The sequence below is a fragment of the Solanum tuberosum genome, unplaced genomic scaffold (assembly GCF_000226075.1).
Source record: "Solanum tuberosum cultivar DM 1-3 516 R44 unplaced genomic scaffold, SolTub_3.0 scf00138, whole genome shotgun sequence".
NCBI classification, from domain to species: Eukaryota; Viridiplantae; Streptophyta; class Magnoliopsida; order Solanales; family Solanaceae; genus Solanum; species Solanum tuberosum.
In genome coordinates, this window is record NW_006239065.1 from 804,668 (window position 1) to 819,767 (window position 15,100).

The 15,100-nt window shown below is 36.1% G+C and overlaps 1 pseudogene; it reads left to right on the top strand.

The window, feature by feature from the left end:
- The first annotated feature begins 9,942 nt into the window (after nt 1-9,942).
- On the top strand, nt 9,943-11,454 carry LOC102601843 (putative GPI-anchor transamidase; annotated as a pseudogene).
- Nucleotides 11,455-15,100: the final 3,646 nt, after the last annotated feature.

Genomic DNA, 15,100 nt, shown 5'->3' on the forward strand with positions numbered 1-15,100 from the left:
CTCATGTTCTTCACGTTCACCAGTATGAATCAATCTATCAAAATTAACACAATTAAAATTCCAACGATCCTTTTGATACCCTCTATCTCGAGTCGTATCAGCCCATTTACATTTGAAAAGAACAACCTTGAACCGTCCATTGTAATTAATCTCAATAATATCTTCTAACTTCCCGTAATATGGTAACTCTGCTTGCCTTAAATTTCCGTCAACACTGCTTGCAACACATGATGTTTTGGAGAGCACCAAAGTAACGGCTTGAGAAAATTGCCACAGCCCCATAAACTTAAGAGTACATCAGATATAAACTTAGGCTTCATACATTAAACATGTACAGTCATATGCATAAATAATCTACTGAACAATCATTATGTAAATCATAAATAAATTACCATTAAAATACCCAAAATAGCAAGTCATAAATTTAAACACTAATATCAAACTAAAGTATGGAAAACAAGTCTACACAATCATTACAAATACAAATTCATAGATAGCTAAAGTAGTCCACAAACAAAACATTAAGCAATTGATTGGAGATTTGTGTTGTTATCGGCTGATGATCCCCTTATATCCACTGGTGAAACAGGGTCATTCTCCACATCAGCAGGCTGTAATAATGAAGTTCAATGTTATTAAACTGATCAGAATTGACTGTAATAGAAGAAGTACAAACAATGTTTACTTCTTACTTCTGGTTGAGGAGAAACCAGAGTATCAAAATCTTCAGCAACTCCACCATCCTCTGATATTATGCAATCGTTTAGTGCAGTCAAGGTTCCTTCTAACATTTTTTCTATCCTCTGAGTTTCCTTCTTTCTTCTACAAAGCTCTGTCAACAAAATAAATCAATTTAAAATTTTCATCTTTATTTAACTATGATGAAATGAAACTTATTAACATAATCAGAATCTCACCATCGTTGATGGTTCAAACGGTAAGCAACAAAACTAGACCATTGATCTTTACTTATACCAGATGGCACATTACTTAGAATATCATTTTTGCTTTTGGCTGGATCAAAATATTCATTCCACAACCTCTGCCTATGTGTAGCCCACCCCTTTGAAATACTAGCATTGCAATATCTGTATGCATCAGACTCACTTACCTCAAAAAGAAATCGAGGCTTGAAAAAAATAGCAGTTAGTTTTCTCACGTCTACTAAAATCATGGTGAAATAACTAAATAAATATCTAAGAACACTTGTACCTTCAATCTTGTTTCAAAGCAGTCTTCAATGTACTTCTTAGGCATGCCTAGTGGTCCTGACCACCTCTCAAAACAAATCGGAAACAAATTACAATCAGTTGCCAATGATCCACAATATCCAACAAGCAATCCTTGTGCTTGACCATATGCTGTGATATTGTCATCAAAGTTCACAATAATGCGCTCTCCGACAGTTAGGTTATTAACCTCTTTGGTGTTGACCCAAATTTGCTTGATAGCATTTTCTGAGTCTTTAACAAGAAAACTAGTTACTCAAGAAAAAGGAAAAAAACTAAGATACGCATAAGTTGAAGTAAAATTTATATAAAGCATACTTATTGTGTATACGTTCCAATAATTTGAATATATAAGGTGGTTCATAAATGGTACACTTGAATTAGAAGGCAGAATGGGAACTTGTTCTTGTTGCAGTGGAAGTGGAGCTTGTTCTTGTTGCTGTGGAATTGAAGCTTGTTCTTCGTGCAGGAGAATTGGAGCTTGTTTTTTATGTGAAACCTCATGATCTTGCAAGGAATTGTTGAAGCATTTGGGAGGGCTTGTGCCGTTGGAGTAGTTGATGATGAAGCATGTCCATTAGCAAGCTTCAGCGGATTCTTGAAACGATTCACCTTTGGCATGGCTGCATATTCATAAGAAAAAAGAGAGGTGAATCAAATATGAAGGAATATGAGATGATACAGTAATAAACAAGTAGTTGGCAGAGAGGATGTACTCGGATGCACAGAGAATTGAAAACAAAACAGAAACTTCGAAGAATTTGAGTACAAAAAAATCTAACCTTATGCTGATCGATAATCTGAATTCCATCTCTCCCAAAGGAACTGCCTTGGAATTTATAGCTCTGAAAAGGGAAGTTTATCACCAAGAAAATGGGAGAACATGGGAAAGTGGAAACATGGAGGGGAAGGTGGGAATATGGCGCTGAAGATGGGAATATGGAGGGAATAAAGCAGCAGACATGATTTACTAGGTTAAAACGGAGGGAAATAAAAATTAATATGGAATTTTTCTTACTTTTCCCTCCCTTTAATTTTTACTATTACTATTATTTAAATAGAAAAAAATAGAAAATAATATTAATTTGTTTGGCAAGACATACTAAAGTACAATTTATTTATCTACTAAAGAAGTAATAAAGAGAGTATGGACAAAATAAATTCAAAATAACGACAACTTGAAGTATAGATAAAGTTATGAAACAATTACAAAATTCATCTTATATTCAAAGTGGTTAGTATTTTAAGATTAGATAATTGTAGAAAAAATTATAATTATCAAATTATATATTTGAACTACGTTTCCTTAAAGTATTTTTGGTTTTTGGTCGAAGCTTGCCTATGGGCGGGACAGTATCAAAATAATGTGAGGAACACACATAGAGCTTAGTTTTGTGAGATATATACCCTAAGCGTCCGATTATGCACCCTAAATACGCTTAATACTGCCTTTGTGCGTTAAACTTGACACATTTTGTAAGACAGACACTTGAACTTAATTGGTAGAAGTGCATCTTTATAACAATCATGTATATAAGATCACGTGAGTGAAATACTGCAATGACCCTCCGGTCATTTCTTTGTTTTTCCTGTTATGTGTCGTTTAGAGCGTTCCTGTAGCGACCCCAAGTCATTTACGACTTGTTGGGACTTACAGTTCGGTTACTTGGTCGTTCGTTTGGTTTTTATGCGAGTTTTAGTGTTTTGGAGCTTATGAACCTTGAACGATATTTTCGATCAAAAGTTCAAGAAGATGACATCTGAATCAAGTTCTGACAATTACATCAGCTCCGGAAGGGTCATTTTAGGCTGGTAGCATGGTCGACATGACTCCCGATTTTCAGCATTTTCCCAAAAACTTAAAAACACCGACAGGGTGCTCCGAACTCGTTCGGAACCACGTACACGCAAACGAGATATGCAACCATACCAAATTCGATATTCCAGACTCAATGGCGCAGTCGAAATTTCCATACAAGGTCTTTTCGATAAAAAAAGTGGGTCCCACACCCAACCACCAATTTAAGTCAAAACCACAAAGGGGCTCGAAAAAATCTCGAAATCCTCGGGACACGAACGAAGGGTCAATCTAAACCAAACTCGACATCCCGGAGCTAACCGCGCTGACTGAATTCTCATCCGAGCGCGTCTGCTCAGAATGTTGACTAAAGTCAAACTTAGGCTTAAACTTTAAAGATAAAACGCCTAATCGCACCATCTCATACTGAATACCTCGGGAGTCATGCCGACCATGCTACTAACCTAAAAATACCCTTCTGGAGCTGATGGAACTGTCAAAATTGGATTCATATGTCATCTTCTGACGATTAGTGTTTTGGAGCTTATGAACCTTGAACGATATCAAAAATTCAAGAAGATGACATCTGAATCAAGTTTTGACGATTCCATCAGCTCTGGAATGGTCATTTTAGGCTAATAGCTTGGTCGACATGACTCTCGAGGTTTTCAGTGTGAGTTGGTGCGATTAGGCGTTTTAACTTTAAAGTTTAATCCTAAGTTTGACTGTAGTCAACATTTTGAGCAAACACGCTCGGATGAGAATTCGGTCAGCGCGGTTAGCTCCGAAATATCAATTTTGGTCTAGATTGACACTTCGTTCGTGTCTCGAGGATTTCGAGATTTTTCTGAGCCCCTTTGTGGTTTTGACTTAAAATGGCGGTTAGGTGTGGGACCCACATTTTATCGAGATGACCTCGTATGGAAGTTTCGACTGCGCCATTGAGTTTGGAATATCAAATTTGGTATGGTTGCATAGCTCGTTTGCGTGCACGGGGTTCCGAACTAGTTTGGAGCACCCCGTCGGAGTTTTTAAGTTTTTGGGAATATGCTGAATTTTCTGCATTATATACACCAGATTTTCAGCATATTCCCAAAAACTTAAAAACTCCGACGGGGTGCTCCAAACTCGTTCGAAACCCCGTGCACGCAAACGAGATATGCAATCATACCAAATTCGATATTCCGGACTCAATGGCACAGTCAAAATATCCATACGAGGTCATCTCGATAAAAAAGTGGGTCCCACACCCAACCATCAATTTAAGTCAAAACCACAAAGGGGCTCGAAAAAATCTCGAAATCCTCGGGACACGAACGAAGGGTCAATCTAGACCAAACTCGACATTCCGGAGCTAACTGCGCTGACTGAATTCTCATCCGAGCGCATTTGCTCAAAATGTTGACTAAAGTCAAACTTAGGCTTAAACTTTAAAGTTAAAACGCCTAATCGCACCAACTTATACTGAAAACCTCGGGAGTCATGCCAACCATGCTACTAGCCTAAAATGATCCTTCCGGAGCTGATGGAATTGTCAGAATTGGATTCAGATGTCATCTTCTTGAACTTTTGATTGAAAATGATCGTTCAAGGTTCATAAGCTCCCAAACACTAAAACTCGTATAAAAACCAATTAACATTTCCATGGACCTTGTATTTGGATTAAGAAATTAAATGAATATATATGTATTTTAATTTGTGAATCCCTTTAACAAAATTGATTGAGTGCTTAGTGGTAAGAAAACGGGTGTGGTAGTGCTTTCCGAGCTAGCTTTGTTGGTTCGAACCCCATTATCAACAAAAAATTCTCATTTTCATTGAGTGCTTAGTTGATAAGAGTCTTATCACAGTATTCTACTCTTCTCCGTTGCCAAACATTCCGACGAGATGACAATTAACTTCTGCACTCTTGTGCATGTTGTCCAGACGATTGGTCGACATAGCCCTTGGAGTCCTGCTTCAACCTAAATGTGGAGATTACCAGAATATATAGCACGCGTTTTGGTCCTGTATCATCTTTTCGTGTCAATGTTCTAGCAGTAACACAATATGCAGATAAGGGTGGCAATGGTAAATCATCTTTCAGTCATGTTGGATGAACTTGACTCGTTGCTTTTGCATGCATCAATAAAGGATCCAAGGGCCTCAATTTACTCAATGAAGGCACATATTGTTACTCCCCTAAATGCATTGGAAAATCTTCTTAAAATTGGCCCAGCTGATGTGTTTTAAAATGGATAATTTGCATCTGGTTCACTTTTTTTTGCTAATAATAAAGATGTAACACCTGAGAGATTGGACCTGATCTGAAGCAACTGGAATCTATACTATAAATATGAAACATATCCCTTGAGTAGGTCTCTCTTTTTCATCCTTTTAAAGTTTTGTATTGCTCATGAGTTGATAGACAGAGGGAAGCTATTACTCATTTAATTGATGCAGATAATCCAAAGTATGTAGCTTTTCTATTAAATTCTGTTTTATTTCTATTTGAAAACTTCCACTAAACTCTAAATTTACATGGCATAATAAGGAAAAAAGAAGAGATGGTTTATGCAAGATCAAGCTGTCCAAGAGAACTTAAACACTTGCAAAAATAATAAATCACAGATTCAATTAATTAGAGATAGTAAATTGCTCTAACTTGTCATGGCAAACTGAATATCTTAGTACAAATGAACACATAAAAATTGCAACAAGCTAGAAAAGGGACAACGATAAGCCATACCATAAATCTCTTCAACTGAACCTCTCCGTTGCTCCATCTAATGTCAATACTGAACTGCAATTCTTTAAGGCTACAAAAATGTGCAGGTTCTCTACAAACATGAATAGATTTTGATATTTCATCTTGCTTTTGATCTCTATGAACAACATCTGGGGTGTAACAAGATTACCAAGGAAAGCACCTCCTCCGATCATCAACATCTGCTATTAATGTGCTGCTTGAGCTTTGAAAATCCACAAATCACATCTGCATAGAGAATTCAGATTTGGACAGCAATAGAGTATCGGCTTGAGCAAATTGCCGCAACCCCATCAACTAAAGAGCACATCAGATATCAACTTAGGCATCATACGTTAAATCATAAATACATTACTATTAAAATACCCAAAATAGCAAGTCATAAATTTAAGTACGGATGTCAAGTATGGAAAACAAGTCTAGACAATCATTAAAAATTTAGATTCGTAAAAAGCTAAAGTAGTCCACAAATAAAACATTAAGCAGTTCATTGCTGATTTATGTTGTTATCGACCGATGATCCCCTAATATCCACCGGTGAAACAGGGTCATTCTCCGAATCAGCAGGCTGAAATAATGAAGTACAATATTATTAAACTAATCATAATTGACTGTAATAGAAGAAGTACAAACAATATTTACATCTTACTTCTGGCTGAGGAGAAAACAAAGTAGAAAATTGTTCAGGAACTCCACCATCCTTTGATAACATGTAATCCTTCAACGCAGTCAAGGTTCCTTCTAATTGGGACTCCAAACGCGCGACCTTTTGATGCAAATAGTTAGAATTTGTGGACGATGCACCATAGCTAGACGAAGAAATGCTCAGTTCACTAAGTCGTCGCTTGGTATTCAAGAATGTGTTTGAAGGAGATGCTCTCATACCCATACATCTTACTCTCCCAGAGTGCTCTGCCCCTAGCATCTTCCCAATAGTATAATTTGGGGAAACTTCAATCTCATTGGTGTCGCCTTGAGTCATATTTAGTTCAATTTGTTCCTACGAGCATATAGATATCAATATTAAGATTTGAGATGCAGATTATGAGACAGTAAAGATGAAGTTAAATGTATAAAAAAAAATGCACCATTGTTGTACTTACCCCTATAGTTCGTGCTTCATCATTCACAAATGATCCATTCCTTCTCTTATGAGTTTCAATAAACATTTTTGCCCGACTGGGAATTTTTCCAGTTTCCAGAAACTAAGAAAGAAAAGTTATAAAAAAAGTTATCCTAAAATAGTTTAACTAAAGAAAAAGCAAAATTATTAAGTTATTGCGCATACTAGTTCATGTCGTCTTCTCGAGTTAGCTTTTGAACCACCAGTATGTGGCATTTTTTGCATCTTCTGAATTTCCTTATTTCTTCTACAAATCTCCTATCAACAAAATAAGTACAACTTAAATTTTTTAACTTTATTTAACTATAATGAAATGAAACTTATTAATATAATCTGAATCTTACCATTGTTGATGGTTTCATACGATAAGCAACAAAGCTAGCCCATTGATCTTTATTTATACCAGATGGTACATTACTTAGAATCTCATTTTTGCTTTTGGCTGGGTCAAAATATTCATTCCACAGCCTTTGTCTATGTGTAGCCCACTTCTTTGAAATACTAGCATTGCAATATTTGTATGCAATGGACTCTCTTACCTCAAAAAGAAACCGAGGCTTAAAAACATAAAAGTTAGTTTTCTCACGTCTACTATAGTCATGGTGAAATAAGTAAATATATATCTAAAAACACTTGTACCTTCAATATTGTTTCAAAGAAGTCTTCCATGTACTTCTTAGGCATGCCTAATGGTCTTGACAACCTCTCAAAACTAATTGGAAACAAATTACAATCAATTGCTAAAGATCCACAATATCCAGCGAGCAATCCTTGTGCTTCACCATATGCTGCGTTGTAGTCATCAAATTTCACAATAATGCGCTCTCCAACAGTTAGGTTATTAACCTCATTGGCCTTGACATGAATTTGCTTGATAGCATTTTCTGAGTCTTTAACAAGAAAACAAGTTACTCAACCAAAAAGGAAAAAAGCTAAGATACCATAGTTTGAAGTAAAAATTCTATAAAGCATACCTCTTGCATCTACATTCCAATATTTTGAATATATACGTTGGTTCATAAGGGGTACACTTGAATTAGAAGGTAGAACGTGAACTTGTTCTTGTTGCGGTGGAATTGGAGCTTGTTCTTCATGAGCTTGCTAGGGAATTGCTGAAACATCTGGGAGGGCTTGTGCCGCTGGAGTAGTTGATGATGAAGCACGTCCATTAGCAACCTTTAGTGGATTCTTGAAACGTTTCACCTTTGGCATGGCTGCATATTCATTAGAAAAAAGAGAGGTGAATCAAATATGAAGGAATATGATGAGATGATACAGTAATAACCAAGTAGTTGGCAGAGAGAATGTACTATAATGCACAGAGAATTGAAAACTACAGTATGTCTCTCAATACTGATAACTATGTCTCAATACTAATAAAGCTTAACAATGAATGAAATAAAATACACATTTACATCCAAATTATAAAGCACAAACGTTTGTCCAACAATCATATAGATGAGGATAAAATAGAAACTTAGAAGAATTTGAGTACAACAAAAAATCTTACCTTATGTTGATCGATAATCTGAATTCCATCTCTCCCAAAGGAACTATCTGGGAATTTATAGCTCTGTAAAGGGAAGTTTTCACTAAGAAAAGGGGAGAACAGGGGAAAGTGGAAACATAGAGGGGAAGGTGGGAATATGGCGCTGAAGGTGGGAATATGGAGGGAATAAAACCGCAGATATGATTTACTAGGTTAAAAGGAGGGAAATAAAACAATAATATGGAAGTTTTCTTACTTTTTCCTCTCTTTTATTTTTACTATTACTATTATTTAAATAGAAATAATTTGTTTGGTGAGACATACTTAAGTACAATTTATTTACCCTTAATACGTAAAAGGCGTTGTGACTTCAAGTGTTAAACGTAAGGAGCTGATTCTGAGCAATCACAAGCTGGTAAGGGCACTGATACATCAACTTCATCCCATAGATCCTTCATCCTCGAATAGTATGTAGTCACCGTGTTTGTTCCTTGTCTTAAGGTCACAATTTCTGTTCAGAGATTGTAGATTCTGGTTAAATTTGTTCTATCAAATATCTCAGTGAAGTCTAGCCAGATCGTCTTAGCACTTGTTGCGTACACAATTACTTGTATCCTTCCAATCTATGAAAGAACTATCGCGTTGCATTTTTCCCATTGTTCTGCTAAATCTCCCTAATAATTAATTTTGATGCAGGTTCCTTCCACAAAAACCTAGTTTACCTTTCGGGATAATTTCATCGATCTACTCCACAGGTCATAGTTTTCTGGCCCTGTGAGTTTGATTGGTACTAAAACGGTGCCTGGAGCATTAGAAGGTTGTAGACAAAGAACTGGATGATTATGATCAAGAGGTGTTACCTCATTTATCATCATGATTTCTCTGAATCAAACTTGCAATCTGCTTCAATGTTCTTCGATCCCTACTGTACAGTATCTCTAGGTTGATTTAATTTTCTTTTGTATCTAAGGTCCAGATTCATTTTCTCCTATTATACATCCAGAAGTAAAAACAAGTTATGTTATCCCTATATATACTCGATGTCTTTGAGAAGCTCTAACTGCAAACAAGAAATTGATTTGCTATTACTCATAGATAGTAGAACTAGAATACCAATAGATATTCAACTTGTAAAGTCGCCCTATAACATTGCTTTCTTCCTCTGTTTCTCCATCTGCCAATTCAGGATCAGTGGAAGAGGTAATGATGTTTGAAACTTCTACAAGCATCATCTATAATGTTGGTGGCTGCAATCTCAGCAACAACCCCAATATAGAAATTTGTTTATTATTATGACCCTATTTAGTGAATAGTTTCATCATATGGCTAGACAATCTGGTGTGTGAATGACACCAGTTTATGTGAGAAGACTTACCAGAAACTTGATGGGCATGATCATAGTCCAAAGTGGTTCTCAATCAAACATCAAGGCAAGATGGTCATTTTTTGTATGGGATCTATAGTGCTCCAGCACTCCACCTCCATGATGAAAATAAGAGATGACATATATGAGATTACAATTAAATACGCTAACAAGCTTATACTGAATAACTTGTTGAAAAATCTGAGATGGAAGAATGAGCTCTTTGAAAATGGATTCCACTATGAATTCCACATATCTATTGTGCTTTCTTCTTTTCTCTACTTATCTGAGCTATGGGGTCGCGTCAAGTTCATATGCGACCAATACGATGCATACTAACAAGTGGGCTGTTTTGGTCTGCACTTCTTATTTCTGGTTTAACTACAGACACATGGCTAACACTTTGTCTTTATACAGAACTGTAAAACGATTAGGCATACCTGATGAAAAAATTATTCTGATGTTGGCTGATGATATGGCTTGCAATACTCGAAATAAATACCCTGCACAGGTCTTCAACAATGAAAATCATAGGCTAAACCTTTATGGAGATAACGTTGAGTTAGATTATCGAGGTTATGAAGTAACAGTTGAAATTTTTCTGATGGTGCTGACTGGACGTCACGAAACAGCTGTCCCAAGGTCAAAACATCTTCTTAGTGATGAAGGAAGCCACATACTTCTGTACATGACAGGGTATGGCGGAGACGAGTTTTTAAAATTTCAGGATTCAGAAGAACTTCAAAGTCATGATTTAACTGATGCAGTGAAACAAATGAAAGAAAAGTGTAGATTCAAGGAGCTGCTAATAATGGTTGACACTTGTCAAGCTGCTACTCTTTTCTCGCAGCTTCAATCACCTGGCGTATTGACAATTGGGAGTAGCATGAAAGGAGAAAATTCATACTCGCATCACTTGGATGCTGATGTTGGCGTCTCAATTATTGATTTTTTGAGAGGGTGAACATGTATGATAATGCCTCATTGGGCAATCTTTTCAGTTCATATAACCCAAATACACTGATGTCATCTGCATATTATATTATCGAACAGATTTATACCCTCGCCGACTAGAAGTGGTACCCGTGACAAACTTTTTTGGTTCAGTCATGGAGACGATACACAGTGATTCTGCATATAAAGCATTCGCTGGCAAAGACTCCAAGAAGTCTACATAAGAGATGCCTCTTCGGCAGTCCAGCCAAGACTTACGACGAACACTTGCAAGTTCAGATGTTCAGTATCCAACTAGTGACTCAAATGTTGAGGATCAACAAGATTCCTGTCCTTTCACAAACTTTTGGATTTCTATGCATGGTAAAATGAGCAAGGTTGAGGGTCTTGATAGCTGGGTGAACTATGGCTTGTTTTTTATGTTTCCAATGGTGGCAATGTCTTCTTGGATCTCGTCTTGAAGTTTCAGAAGTGGAGACAAGACATCAAATGGATACTCTGAAGGAGCGCCATGGTCCTGCGTTGTTTCATTTCCATGTTTGTTGAAAACGTTGGCCTGGTGGAAGCTGTTCTATCTCACCAAAAATACGTGAGCAACTAGTTGAGGCGCCACTCTTGCACTGCAAAATAGAAATTGCAGAAACTCTTTGACAAATAGTGCAATGTAGAAATTCTTCCTAAGTTCTCTGATTTGGGAGACATCAAATAGTTGAGCTATTAATACTATACCATTCCATATGGTTTGATTTTTACATTCAGTTTAGGTTTTCTGCAACACGGTAAATCGATAACCATAATTTATTCGACTTCAACTTAAAAAAAAAGAAAAAAAAAGCTTATAAAAAAAAAGAAAAAAAAAGCTTATATTGAATAAACATAAGGAATATCCCATAGGTGTTTAATCACTTATTTCCGACTCTACAGTACAAGTACTTATTTTATCTTCATTATATATTTGAAGTATTATGATGCTCCCTCTTTTGTTGAATAGATGAGCTAGAGAAAGCATAAGGTAATTCGATTAGCTCTACCTATAAATCTATAGTCATTTTATGTTGAATTGGTTTGCTCAAGGTGCTGAAATCATCAATTATTTTACAATTTTGTCTTTGACTGGAACTAAAATATGTAGCCAGTTTGTGCTGAAATGAAGAGCTCAATCAGTTGGAATCTTTCATTATGAATGTTATTTTTTATTGTGCTGAATGAAGAGCTCAATGGGATGAAACATCCCGTCATTTTGTGTTGTAAATTGAAGTTGTGGTGTTTAAATGTGCAACAAATGTTTTGCTGAAAGTGATTGAAATTGGAAGTAAATGTTTTTGTTATTCTTCTGTACACATGCATATTTCAATGAGCACACATGACAATCTTCCTTCAATGAATTTTCTTTATAATATTTATCATTATACGACTTATTTCTTAATTATCTTCCTTCAATGAATTTTCTTTATATTAATTATCATTATACGACTTATTTCTTAATTTCTTTGACAGATACAAGATTTATAAAGCGTTTCTTTACCAATTATGGACGCAAGAAGATCCTATGATAGAGGTACCAATATTGAAGATAGAGCGAGTGCCAGTTAGTACATCATTAGGATAAAAACTATTTTCTGTATTGTTGATGAATAGTTTAAAACTCTTACTTGAATCTAGATGTAATTTTGGGATACATATATTTTAGATAATGGAATTGCGTACCCTGCTTCAGGTCATTGTTTAGAAATTTATAGTGTATGATTTATTTTAGTGTAAGGAATTATTTTAGTAAGTTGTATTGCATGATCAAATATTGCATAGGTTGAAACTACCAAAATATTGTTTTATACAATTATAATTCTATAAAATGTGAATTTTATGGCAGTTTGAAACTGTCGTAATACAGATTTTAAAAGTCATTATAAACTTGTAGCATTTTATGGCGGTTTTTTGAACCGCTATAATAGTATTAATAATAGAAGGGATTTTGGCGGCATAAAAAACCGCAGTTTTAAGCTTGTTGTGGTGGCTATAAACCACCGTCATACACAAAATAAATTATCGAGATCGTTTCATTCTTTTGTAGTACAAAACCTGCACAAAAAAATCGCCATAACATGGAGGTTGAAACAAACGCCACAAATTGAATGTATAGCAGGGGTCTTTTACAACCTTCACACTTAAGCCGCCACAACAAGGTTGAAACAAACGGCACAAATTGAATGTATAGTAGGGGTCTTTTACAACCTCCACACTTAAGCCGCCACAAAAGGAATTATTTTGTGGGGATTGACACAAACGCCACAAATTGAATGTGTAGTGGGGGTTTCTTAAGACCCCTATAAATAAATCGCCATAATTTAGCAGTTTTTTTGTAGTGTCTAGTTTTGGTGTTGTGTATACTTGTTGTTGTTGGTTCCATATTTGTGCACATGAATGGGATTAGAGAACATGACTCAAATGATGATAAAAAGATGAAGTATAAATAATTACATGGATGAACCTATTAATTGATTGTATGATAATGAGTATTATTCCTTATGGACGTGATTGTGAATGGTTGTGTTGATTGGATCGGGTGTCTTGTTCCGACACATATATTGGATCGGGTGTCACATTCCGACACATATATTGGATCGGGTGTCACGTTTCGACACATACATTGGATCGGGTGTCATGTTTCCGCACAATAATTGGGTTCGGGTGTCACGTTCCGGCATATTAACAATTTGGGCATGGATTCCATGAGAGGACCATCTATGATTACTATATTCACGTCTAATTGTTGTTGATACTGGAAATTGTATGTCTCTCTTGAACGAATAATTAACTGAACTGTATTCCGTATACATGTATTACTGTGTTGGGTTTAGTTGATAAATACCTCGTTACTAAATGAACCATGAATGGTCAGTTCCAAATCGGGATGAGAAAAATTAGCAAGCTATGGAATTGCATATACAAGTGCTTATGGGCTATGCTACAGAGTAGCTAATAAGGTACTGACTGATGTGGAAGAATGCCTACCACTAGTGAAAGCATCAATTTTGACTCTCTATTGACAATTACGTACATTGATTTAATTACTTTAATTAAGACGAGTCAGGGAGTAACTAAAAAGCTTAAAATTTTCACATGAGCTATTCTTACTGTGTAAGTTGTAATTATACAGCCAACTCTTTGTGTAAGTTATTTCAATATCATTTCAGTAGGGGTGTCCTCAATTTGGTGAAAAACCAAACCAAATCGATTAGAAGAATTGATACTTATTTTGTTTGATTTGAAATTTTAAAAATCAACAATATTTGGTTTGGGTTTAGTTCTACTAAAAAAGAAACTGAAAAAATAACAAATAAATTTCATAAAAATTTTATACTTTAAAATCATTAATTCGATTTTAGTCTACTTATTTCACATGCACTAAAACATTTAAATTGTTTCTAAAAAAATATGCTCAAACCCAATCATCTGAGTCTAATCGTCGATTGGAGTCCTCGTTACTTGATATATGCCTCAACGGGAACCCTGCCGCTCTGGCGAGGCAGGCTATCCAGTAGGGCATGTTCCTTTCTCCGTGTGTTGCGTCGTTTCATTAACCGGTCCATTGTGTGAAGAACCCCTTTTGTGCGTAAAATTTGAAAACCACCATCTTCTGTGGTTCCATAACAGACGGTTTCATTAGTTTGGAAGTATTCTAAAATGGCTCATGCTTACTTCTCCACTTGTCGTTCGGGGACAAACGAGGGGTAAATTGGTATGCATTGTAACGACCCAAACCTTTGTTAATTAGGAAAGGAAAAATGTTGATAGGACTGGACAATTATCCCGCCAGAGCGGGACAGAAGCCGCTAGGGTGGCGGCACTCTAGCGGGATAGCGAGCGCCAGAGCGGGAAGGTTGGAGACAGTACTTAAATGACGCGAAAACTTATTTTCTCCTTTTTCCTAAAAACCCAAAAAGAGGTGAGGATCACCTCAGAAACCGTCAAAAAGGCTGCTCTAGACTTGGGAAAGAAAGAAGAAGAGAGTTCTAATGTAAGGAAGTCAATAGCTTGCAGATTTTTGGTCAAATCCACCATTACGAGGTCCGAAAACCAGATTTTTAGCCATAATCCCGTGCAGCTGCGTGTCGCTCATGTAGGCTAGGTTTATTTAATTGAGTTATACTAAAATCCATGTTCACGGCGTAGTATGTTGATATTTGATGGTGGAATTTATGCGTAGGCCTTTGTGCACCGAAAAAGGGATACATGTTTATATACTATCGGTCCTTGAATAAGATGGAAATAATAGAAGGAAACCTTGTCTTGTTGAATAGGTTTAGAGGATACTCAATTCTAGTTTGGGTGTTGTGTATACTTGTTGTTGTTGGTTCCATATTTGTGCACATGAATGGGATTAGAGAACATGACTCG